This window comes from Anabrus simplex, chromosome 2 (assembly GCF_040414725.1).
Source record: "Anabrus simplex isolate iqAnaSimp1 chromosome 2, ASM4041472v1, whole genome shotgun sequence".
NCBI classification, from domain to species: Eukaryota; Metazoa; Arthropoda; class Insecta; order Orthoptera; family Tettigoniidae; genus Anabrus; species Anabrus simplex.
The window spans coordinates 276023578-276035620 of record NC_090266.1 but is presented as its reverse complement, the minus strand read 5'-3'; the positions used below and the strand labels follow the sequence as shown (position 1 = coordinate 276035620).

The 12043-nt window shown below is 38.3% G+C and overlaps 1 protein-coding gene across 1 annotated transcript in view; it reads left to right on the top strand.

Moving 5' to 3' along the window:
* Positions 1 to 12043, top strand: part of LOC136863512 (cell adhesion molecule Dscam1) — a 938330-nt gene that overhangs the window by 900209 nt on the left and 26078 nt on the right. The window lies entirely within an intron of this gene.

The following is a 12043-nucleotide window of genomic DNA, read 5'->3' as shown; positions in this document are numbered from 1 at the left end:
GGCTAAATGTTTAGGGTGCTGGCCTTTGGTCACAGGGGTCCCGGATTCGATTCCCGGCAAGGTCGGGAAATTTAACCATTATTGGTTAATTTCCCTGGCATGGGGGCTGGATGTATGTGTTGTCTTCATCATCATGTCACCCTCATCACGACGCGCAGGTCGCCTACGGGTGCCAAATCAGAAGACCTGCACCTGGCGAGCCGAACACTTCCTGTGATCTCCCGGCACTAAGAGCCATACGACATTCCATTTTACATTATATGTCAAAAACTTAACATGCTAGGGACAATAAACTTTGTATTTGGAAGGTCCTTTAAAAATACAGGAACCTGTACCTTTTTGTTTTCGGAGAGGGCACTTAACAGGGGGTTAAAAGTAGTGAAAAATAGTTGAATTACTTTTTATGAGGATACTCATATCATAAAAACTGAAAATGTTACAGACGTAAAAAATTGATATTTGGAATCTCCTTTAAAAATAAGGAAACATGTGTTTTTGTTTTCGGAAATTACACTTAGATGGGGGTAGCGTGAGGACTGATAAAGGGGTTGAATTCTTTCAATGGGGATACTAATGTATATCTCAAATCTGAATATGTTACAGATGTGGGAATAGGTATTTGGAATCTCCTTTAAAAATATAGAAACTTGTATATATATTTTTTGACTTGAGAGAAGACTGTTTCTCACATGTAGAGTTCTATGTCACATGGTCATCTCAGCCCCATTTCTGGGGTAAATGAAACTCAATTTTTGTGTGAGTTTTTATACTTTAGGAATTTTCAGATAGTCTCTTAGTACAATGCCGAGGAGTGATTACTCTGATCAAATAACAAAATCCATGCGAGCAAAGCCGCGGGTAATTGCTAGTTGATATATATAAGAAAACATAAAGGTCCAATAATACTGTCTTGAGGAATTCCCCTCTTAATTATTACAGGGACAGATAAAGCTTCGCCTACTCTAATTCTCTGAGTTCTCTTTTCTAGAAATTGAGCCACCCATTCCATCACTCATTTGTCAAATCCAATTGCACTCATTTTTGCCAGTAGTCTCCCATGATTTACCCTATCAAATGCCTTAGGTAGGTGAATGGCGATACAGTCCAATTGACCTCCTGAATCCAGGATGTATGCTATATCTTGCTGGAATCCTAAAAGTTGAGCTTCATTGGAATGACCTCTCCTAAACCCAAACTGCCTTCTATCAAACCAGTTATTAATTTTGCAAACATGTCTAATATAATCAGAAAGAATGCTTTCCCAAAGCTTACATGCAATGCATGTCAAACTGACTGGCCTGTAATTTTCAGCTTTATGTCTATCACCCTTTCCTTTATACACAGGGGCTACTATAGCAACTCTCCATTCATTTGGTATAGCTCCTTCATGCAAACAATAATCAAATAAGTCCAACCCATTGTCTTTAGTATATCCCCCAAAACCTTATCAATTCCAGCTGCATTTCTAGTTTTCAATTTTTGTAGCTTACTGTAAATGTCTTTTTTGTCATAGGTAAATTTTAATACTTCTTTAGTATTAGTCACCTCCTCTATCTGGACATTATCCTTGTAACCAACAATCTTTACATACTGCTGACTGAATACTTCTGCCTTTTGAAGATCCTCGCATACACACTCCCCTTGTTCATTAATGATTCCTGGAATGTCCTTCCTTGAACCTGTTTCTGCCTTAAAGTACCTATACATACCATTCCATTTTTCACTAAAATTTGTATGACCACAATTATGCTTGCCATCATGTTATCTTTAGCTGACTTCTTTGCTAGATTCAATTTCCTGGTAAGTTCCCTCAATTTCTCCTTACTTCCATTTCTTTTCATTCTATTTCTTTCCAACCTGCACCTCCTTCTTAGTCTCTTTACTTCTCTGTTATAATATATTGGATCTTTACCATTCCTTACCACCTTTAAAGGTACAAATCTATTTTCACATTCCTCAAAAATTATTGCTTTAAACCCATCCCAGAGTCTGTTTAAATTTTTTTTATCGTTTTCCACTGATCATAGCTGCTTTTTAAAAACTCTCTCATGCCTGATGGTACTGCCTAATAGTCCCAATTTTAATATCTTCCTTTCTATCACATTTATTTTTAACTACCACAAAAACAGCTTCGTGATCACTAATACCACCTATTACTATGTAGTATGTAGCTAATTGGTTGCCTGTATCCTAGCCACAGACCATCACCTCGTCATCCTTGTTCAACCAAGCTCAGTACCCTATGCCATGATACATACGGCCCATTAAAAGGCGAAATAAACAAATCAGCCTGTAGAAGCTATCAAGTATGCAATGTTACCACATCCCAGGCAACTGGCAGCAAAATAAAAAAATGTAATATACTTGCGTGGGATTTGAACCTTGGAGCAACGTCCACTATCACAACTTCCACTGTGCCCCTACCAAGTGAGCTATAGTGAGGCTTGACATGCAACGCGCAGTTTCCATTCTATCCAAAAACACCTGCTCCCGGTTTGTGTGTGCAGCTCCTGTTGTAAGGTACGTGTTTTTCATACCTGTGCTCATTTTACGGATTCATTTGAGGTACCCATAATGAATTAATAGTGGCTCTCATGATTCCTGCTATCTTCTAACCCATAAACATTTATCTTGTTATACTATCCCAGTTTAGGGAGAGGGACCAATGTATTTCAGAATTGTAGTAAAGGCAGCATCCGACTCGTTGGTTGAATGGTCAGCGTACAGGCCTTCAGTTCAGAGGATCCCGGGTTCGATTCCCGGCCGGGTCGGGGATTTTAACTTTAATTGGTTAATTCCAATGGCTCGAGGGCTGGGTGTGTGTGGCGTATTCAACATTAAAAATCATCCTAGGTAGGGCCCTCATCTTCACAGATATGCAGGTTGCCTAATAGGCCGTCTACTAGAAAAAGACCTGCACCAGGTCTCTCCGGAGGCCATACGCCATTATTATTATTAGTAAAGGCAGCATGAAACTAAATCGCAAGGGTCTAGTGAACCAGCCAGTATATGTGCATGCATCATACCTTTTGTTGTCATGGATGTGAGATCCGTCTATAAGTGCTGATCTACATTGACAATCTGCATGATGATGACGATCATTTTTTAAAACCATTTCTTTCCATAACATTTGCATCAAAACCACTAAGTGGAGGTCAAAGTACTGATAGATATCAAACTAGCTGACGTTTACAGAAGTTTTGAACTTCCAAGTCATAAACAGATCTGCCATGACTTTGGAATGTGCTTAATTTATTCTTCCACTGACTGTTAAGCATCAATTAATATAAATGAAATTACAGTCCGGCTCCATGGCTAAATGGTTACCGTGCTGGCCTTTGGTCACAGGGGTCTCGAGTTCGATTCCCAGCAGGGTCAGGAGTTTTAACGATCACTGGTTAATTTCTCTGGCACGGGGGCTGGGTGCATGTGTCGTCTTCATCATCATTTCATCCTCATCACGACGCGCAGGTCGTCTATGGGAGTCAAATCAAAAGACCTGCATCTGGCAAGCCGAACTTGTCCTCGGGCACTCCGGCACTAAAAGCCATACGATATTTCATTTCAGTGAAATTACAGTATAAGTTTTGAAAAGAACTAAATGAAAGTTTTAGGATGGTATTGTGGCTATCAAAATGTAGCAGCATGGTCTTAAGAAGTAATGGGATGTCGTCTTACATCACCCTCCCCCAACTCAAGCATTGCTTATATATGAATACATATTACTGACTTCAGTGAATGAGGAACATTATACTGCAACATACTTGCCCATCTTTATGTTCAGCCACAAAAAAATTAAAATTTATGCAAAGATTCATACTGAAGTTCATGATGAATTACAAATACTTATTGCCTTTAATAACCCAGTTATTCATCAGGTACTGACAAATAAAAGAAAAGAAAATAAAAAATGTAAAAAACTTGCGCGGGATTTGAACCTTTTCTCGAACAATGTACAGGATACAGTAGGTAGATAAGGATGGGGGGAGCTAAGTTGTGGAAGATGGGTGGACTAATGTTTTAAGGGGAAGGAAATTGAAGGCTATAGGATCTACTGTAGTTGGAGGAAGATTTCAGGAGAGATATTGCTGAGAAATTAGAATGAGTTGCTGCTTGTGGAACAGCAGAGAGAAAATGGGGAACAGTGAAGTGTTACAGAGGAGGGGAAGTAAGAGGAAAGGGAAGTGTAGAGTAGAGAATAGAACGGGGAGAGTGGAACAGAGTCACAAGAGGGAGAAAAGGGAATATGCTAGTAGGTTCTTCAGCCATCAGAGAAGATAATAGAGACCAAAAGGGGGGTGGCGGATCATATGACGTGGGTGGGGTTGAGTCTGTGGTCATGGGGGCTCTGTTGTTAGGCATGTAAGGAAAGTGTGCGAAAGATAGGGAACCAGGGTAGAGTGTTATCAGATTTTAGGTTAAGAGAGGTTGAAAGTAACAGGAGGGAAGGAGGATGGTAAGAAGAAGTTGGTAGTTTATCACGCTGGTACCAAATACATAAGGCAAGCAAGAATAGATAGTCTACCAACATTGGTGAGGATATGTGGGATCTGAATATGATAGTGCAGGAGAATTTTAAGGGATACTGGATCAACAGTGATCAGGAATTTAAATGAAACTATGGAGCTGGGCTGACTTGCTCAGACGGTTAAGGCGCTGACCTTTTGACTCTAACTTGGCAGGTTCAGTCATGCCTCAGTCCAGTGGTATTTGAAAGTGCTCAAATACATCAGCTTAGTGTCGGTAGATTTACTGGCATGTAAAAGCACTCCTGTGGGACAAAATTCTGGCACCTAAGCATTTCCGAAAACCATTAAAAGTAGTTACTGGGATGTAAAAAGAAGTATTATGAATTAGACTGTGGAATTCGTATGTGGGAAACTGGGAATGAGATTTTTAGATCCTCAGCACTCAAATGGCTTTCACTCGAACCACATTGGTACATATAAGTTAGCGGGTTAGTTTAGAAGGGTTATAGGGAGATAAGTTCATGGAAATGAGGTGGACTAGGGAATGGTGATGATAGTACAGGGAACTGGAAGTCAAGTAACGATGACAGAAAGTTGTTAGTGTTAAAGTGTAGAAGTATTGTAAAGAAAGAGCAAAATTAAGTAATTTAATAGACATATACTTACCAAATATTGTAATAGGAGCTGAAAAGTGATATTATGGATTCAGAAATTTTCTCCTAGAACTGGAGTGTTTATGGTAGAGTCATAATTGAATTGATAGGCTGGAGAGTATTCATACTGGTGAAAGAGGAATTTGAAAGCTATGAAAAAATTAAGGAAGAAAACATGAAACTCTATTTGTAAGGCTTATCTCTAAAGATAAAAGGCACCTTGATGTTTCTGGAATGTACGGATCTGGGTTCGGATGCAGAATTATTTGATGAAATTATCAGTTATGTGGGGAATAACACAGAAGTAACACAAATGACAGAGAATGTGACCAATAAGTTATTCTCTTAAGGACAGCTGAATCAGAAAGTGATGTAACCAACTAGAATGAAGAATATCCTTGACATGGTACTTTTATTTATTTATTTGTGTATGTACGAAGCATGTTTTTAAGTAAGTACCATTTTAAATATGGCTGCTGCAGTGATTCAGTCATTGTTCAGAGCATGCACACTCAGTACATACATCTTTAGGCTAGCCACAAACAACGCCATTATGGAAGCATTCACCCATATTTACATTTGTTTTTTGGATATTGAAAATGCTTCTGACAATGAACTTATGTGCTCTGTGTTTTGGGATAGGCAGGGTCTGTTACTTGTGGACTTTTTGCACCAGGGTGACACAGTAAATGCCGAAACTTATTGTGGGACCTTACGTAAACTTCGTCATGCAATGCAAAACAAACAGCACGGCATGCTCACTTGAATGCATACTTGCTTCATGACAATGTGCGATCTCACATGGCAAATCGAACCCGAGAACTCATCGCTTCATTTGGTTGGGAACAATTTGGTCATCCTCTGTATAGTCCTGACCTAGCGCTTAGTGACTACCACTTGTTCCTGCACTTGAAAAGACATTTAAGAGGTCATTGCCTCCAGGGACACAGCGACACGGTTGGCAGTGCACCATATGCTGCAAATGAAGGTTCACTTCATTAACACCATCTGCTTTGAACTGTGGAAGATGCATTTTTCTACCATCTCTAAAAATGGTTCATTCACAACCCTAAGAATGTTATCCAGCCATTAAGACACATTCTTGTGTGTCGTTCTCATTTCATTATTTGATGACCTTCAAACGAAGAACCATTTAACACATTTGAGACTAACAATTACCCAATTTCCAAGGACTGTTTTAAACTTAAGCATTAAGAAAAGAGTTTTTAATGTGATACCCAACATTTGCATCTGAGGACTTTTGATCTCATACAGAAAAGAATCTGTATGTTAATTTGATTTTATATTTAATTGTTTGTATAATGTCCATTTCAGTCAATCTGTGGATGCCTTTTAATGTCATTCTGTGTATATTTGTACATTTATTTTAGTATTATTGGGTGTTTTTGTCTAAATTTGTCTTATGGCTGATGATGGCCAGTCAAGGCTGAAGCTAGTCCCACTATCACAACAAATGATATGTAATCATTACATAATAAAGGTATTGAAAAGGTTGACCATTCAGATATAATTGTTACTATTGTAAACTCTCTTCATACAAGATTCTTCAACTTCTGCCCAAGCATATCCAAAGTTTTCAGTTGTGTTCTCTATGGTGAAGTTCTTCCAAAATTTTGTGACAGTAGCTTCATCTCCATCTGTTTCTTCAACTAGTTGCTTGCATGTTCTGCAGAGATAGTAGTTCCTGAAGGTTGCAATAACACCCTGATCCATGGGTTAAATCAGGGATGTTGTGTTCGATGGCAGAAACAAAACACTGATGTTCTCATCGGCATCCGAGATACTTGGAGGATGCCCTGGTGCATTATACAAAAGTAGCAGAATTTTGAGGGGCACATTTATTTTCTTACAATAAGCTTGCAGCTCATGACAGATTTCATTGGACAAGTAGAACTCAAACATCAAACACAGCTCCTATTATCCAAGCTTTCTTGTTTGAGTGCCAAACAAATGGCATTTCTTGCCTAGGGTAGCCCTTGAGTGCTTGTGGGTTCTCAGAGAGATATACCAACAAGGGTTTTATTTTGCGGTCTCCAGATGCATTTCCTCCTAACAACAAAGTGAGACAATCTTCAGATGCTTTATAGCTGGGGGCCCTCTTTTTACGTATTCACGGAAATGCTCTACGTTTACAGAACAAGCCCATTTCATACAGATTGAACACTTGTTGTGGTAAATACCCATGCTCCTCAATCACTGCTTATAATTGTGTAGGAAAATTTTCAGCAGCAACAACACCCACTTCTGCAGCCTCCCCTGTTAGCTTAAGGTTATGGAATCCATGTCGTCCCTTGAAACATTCAAACCAAAGAGCACTTACAGCAAAACATTGCACTTCAGGGTCTGGATAGGATGCTTTCAGTTCTTTAAACAGAGCTTTTGCTTTAGCCTGAATAACCATGGGAGATATTTGGATAGAACGTTCAGTTTGAAATTCAATCCATTGGGCCAACATTCATTCCATTTTCTCCATAATTGGCACCCTTATTTGTGTTATCTTGGATGACGACATTCTGGTTGCACTTTTGCAGCTTTCTTTAATATTTTTTCTACTTGATATCTTATGGTTCTCAGGATTGATTCTAAGATTCCTGTAGTTCTGATAATGTCTACAGTGTGCTCATTGCATTCATATCACTTTATAACTTCCAGCTTTTCTTTAAGGGTAATTGATTTCCTTTTCTTCTTGCTTTTGTAAGCATTTTGATCACCTTTCCTCTTCTCCGTAATATTTCAGAAACAGTAAAACACAGCTTGTTGCTAACTCAATGCTCTCTTTAATACTGATTACATGCCGCCAGTCAACACTGAGACAATGCAACACAGCTACTCAGCGCTCTGTTTGAGACTGACTACATGCCGCTTTGCAGTGCCACACACTTGGTCATGAAATCATCCACAGGGTGATTGTAAATCCACAACCTAACTTGTATATTTTTTAAAATGTTTTATATAATTATGTATATTTTTAAATTGTGTTTACAGGGTGAATTGGCTGTGTGGTTAGGGATGTGCATCTGTGAGCTGGTGTGAAAATCGAAAACCACAGAAAATTATCTTCAGGGCTGCTGACAGTGAGATTCAAACCCACTACCTCCGGAATGAAAGCTCACACCTGCACAACCCCAACTGCATTCCCAACTCTCTCGGTAACTACATCCTGCAGAAAATGGGATCATATGGAAATTTTTTGCTCTCAGGGCTGCTTGGAGGTGAGGATGGTGGGAGAGGATGATTGGCCCTATGAAATGCTGTTTGAGGAAGGATTTTTGGGTCAGTTCCAAATGATAGAGGAAGGAATGAACACTGTTCCGATCATAATTGAAGTAGCCCTAAACTTCAGGCTTATAACACAATCTGAGGAAGCAGGATGACAGCCACTAAAACCATCATATTTCCTATGCAGAGAAAGGCTGTCAGCAATCCCCAGTGAACCTCAACCTTCAGTTAGGTTTAATTTAACAAGAGAATTCAGACAACACCAGAAGATAACAGATGACCTGTGGAAACAGTGAAAGAAGTACCTCACACATCAGGAGAGTTTTCAAGAAAATTATCAGCTTCAGGGTAATCCCACTCGGCTCAAAATTGGAGATGTTGCCCTGATCCACAAGGACATAAGCCCATGCCATATGTGGAAGAAAGGCCGCATTGTGGAACTCCGAGAGGGAGGAAGGGAGAGGAATATATGGATAATTATACTCTGCACCACAGATGGAAGCACAATAACCCGACCTATCCAACTGGTCATCCCTTTGGAGGTTGCTCATGTGGGGAGGATATCGTGGACTGATGATGGCTCCTCATATCAGTGACCTATTGGACCTATATTAAATGGCTCCTTGGCTTATCTATGTATCACTATTCCTTTGTTTTATTTGTTATTATCTATTTTATGAACTCTCTGTTTTCCTCTATATAGAAGATTGATTTAGTTGAAGGAATTTAAATGGTTCATGGTTTATTGCTAGCATAGTGAAATCCTTGTATCCCTAAGTGGAGGAGAGTAGGTTACCCAGGACAGTAATGGACTCAGACAAGTGGGTCAAGAGAAGCAGACGGAGACCGAGGCAATGATGGTTAAACTTGATATTGAATGATATAATAATGAAGGGTGTGGAATTTGACAGGAATAAAGAGTAAATTGCAAATAGAGGATTGAAGAATACTTAGTTAATTCAATCAGGCTTGCAGGCTGAACATTGAAGGGCATAGCAGTCTATAATGAAGATGTATGTATGTATGCATGTATCTACTAGCAAGACACCCGTGCTTCGCTATGGTTTTAAAATGAAAGTTATTATCCAAAGTTTTACATTTTGGAGAGTCCACTGTCAGCTGAGCCTGTAAAATATGCCCTCAGTTCGTACGTCAAACGGTCTTGGGGAATGATTATTTATTTTCTGATCTAACACTCAATTGAACCCCATATGGAAGAATTTGAATGTTTTAAACCCTATCTTATTTAACTTCTAGAATGTAAAAGTGACCAACCTGTGAAATTTTGATTTTGTACGTTGAACAGTAATGGAGGATTCAATACTTTATTGAAGGGTGAATGTTTTCAAATATTTATTAACATCTAGGGTATAGAAAACCACTCCTCATTTAAAAAAAAAGTTTGTGCCTGAAACAGTTTCAGAAGAATGGATATTGCGTTCTTGAGTGTCAACCATCATCTAAACCTCTTAGGGGAGTATACAATATTTTACACCTAGGACATAAAAGAAGACCCTTCTCATAAAATTACAACTTTGTACATCAAATGGTTTTGGAGGGATGAATAATTTTGTTTACGGAGCTATCCTCATTTAACACTTTAGGGGTGGAACGTTAAAAAAGTGTTTCCTATTTCACACCTAGGATACTAGGATACCACTACTTGGAATTTTATCTTCATACATTAAACCGTTTCGGAGGAAGGAATGAATACATTTGTTTTCAGATCTTAACCCCCATTTAACTCCAAGCAGTTAAATTTGTTTCAAACCTTCTGTTATTTAACACCTAGGATATCATTTGAAATGTTAACTTCATAATTCAAATGGTTTCATATAAATGCTTATTTTTGTCATCATTCCTCACTTCCCCCAATTCAAAACCCCTTAGGGGTCTATTGTTTTAAGTCCACTTCTTATTTGTATCCTCAAAAAAGAATTCAACTCCTTTTACTCCCCCTTAAGTTGATTCCACCCCCCTACCATCCCTGCCACGAAATGCGTGTGTCTTTATTTTTAAAGGAGAGTCTAAATACCAATTTTCTCATCCATAACATCCTTCATTTTCAAGATATAAGTATCCTCAAACAAAGAATTCAACTCATTTTTCAATTCATTTATCCCCCTCCCCTTAATTGGATTTACCGAAAACAAAAGAATACATGTGTATTTTTAAAGGAGATTCCAAATACAAATTTTCATATCTGTAACATCTTCGGTTTTAAGATATAAGTATCCTCATAAAAAGAATTCAACCTCTTTTACAGTCCTTTTTACAACCCCCACCAGTTAAGTGTTTTTTCCGAAACAAAATATGCGTGCTGCTTAATTTTTAACAGATATTTAAAATACCAATTTCCACATCTGTAATATGTTAAGTTTTTTAGATATACTGTAATACGTTCGTTTTAAAAATTCACCCCTTTTAACACTTCCCCTTAAGTGGATTTTCAGAAAACAAATTATGCGTGTTCCTTTACTTTTACAGAAAATACCAAATACCAATTTTTACGTCTGTAACATCTTCAGTATTTGATATAATAGTATTCTCATAAAAAGAATTCAATACCTTCTTCATTTCTTTTCACCCACCCCACCCCCGTAAGTGGATTTTCCAAAAACAAAAAAAATATGTGTTCCTTTATTTTTAAAGAAGATTCTAAATACAAATGTTCATGTCTGGAACATCTTCAGTTTTTGAGATATAAGTAGCCTCATAAAAAGAATTCCCCTTATTCAGTCCTTTTTACAACCCCTTTAACGAATTTTCCAAAAACAAAAGACATATGTGTTTCTTTATTTTTAAAGGAGATTGTACATACCAACTTTCACATCTGTAATATTTAAAAATTCACCCCCTTTAACACTTCCCCTTAAGTGGATTTTCAGAAAATAAATTATGCGTGTTCCTTTACTTTTACAGAAGATTCCAAATTCCAATTTTTACATGTGTAACCTGTTACATTTACGAGATATAATGTAGATATACTCGTTTTAAAAATTCACTCCGTTTTTCACTCCTGTTTAGCCCCTCTTAAGTAGATTTCAAAAAATCAAAATAATACATGTTTCTTTATTTTTAAAGCAGATTCTAAATGCCAATTTTCATGACTGTAACATCTTCAGTTTTTTGAGATTTAAGTATCCTCACAAAAGGTATTCAACCCCTTTTTCACCTTTTAACCCCCCCTCCTCCTCCTCCCCCACCATTCTCGTGAGAGTAAGGTAAGGGTGTATTCTGCCCGAAGGCAGGTCTGAACCTCTGCAGAGGTGTGCTTAAGCCGGAGTTTACATACGGTAGGGTGGCCAATTCCTTTCCGCTCCTCCATTCCCTTACCCCCGCCAACAGCGTGTGGCAACCCATCCAAATTTTGACCACGCCCAATGTTGCTTAACTTCGGAGATCTCACGGGATCTGGTGTTTCAACATGGCTACGGCCGTTGGCCCCCATAAGAGGATTTTCTGAAAACAAAAAATATGTGTTTCCTTATTTTTAAAGAAGATTCCAAATACCAATTTTGATGTCTTTAAACTGTTAAGTTTTTGAAATTTAGATACACTCATTTTTAAAATTCACCCCCCTTTTCACCCCCTTAGCGACGGAATATCCAAATATCCCCCCGGCATGCGGCTGTGAACTTGCATCCGGGAGATAGCGGGTTTGAATCCCACTGTCGGCAT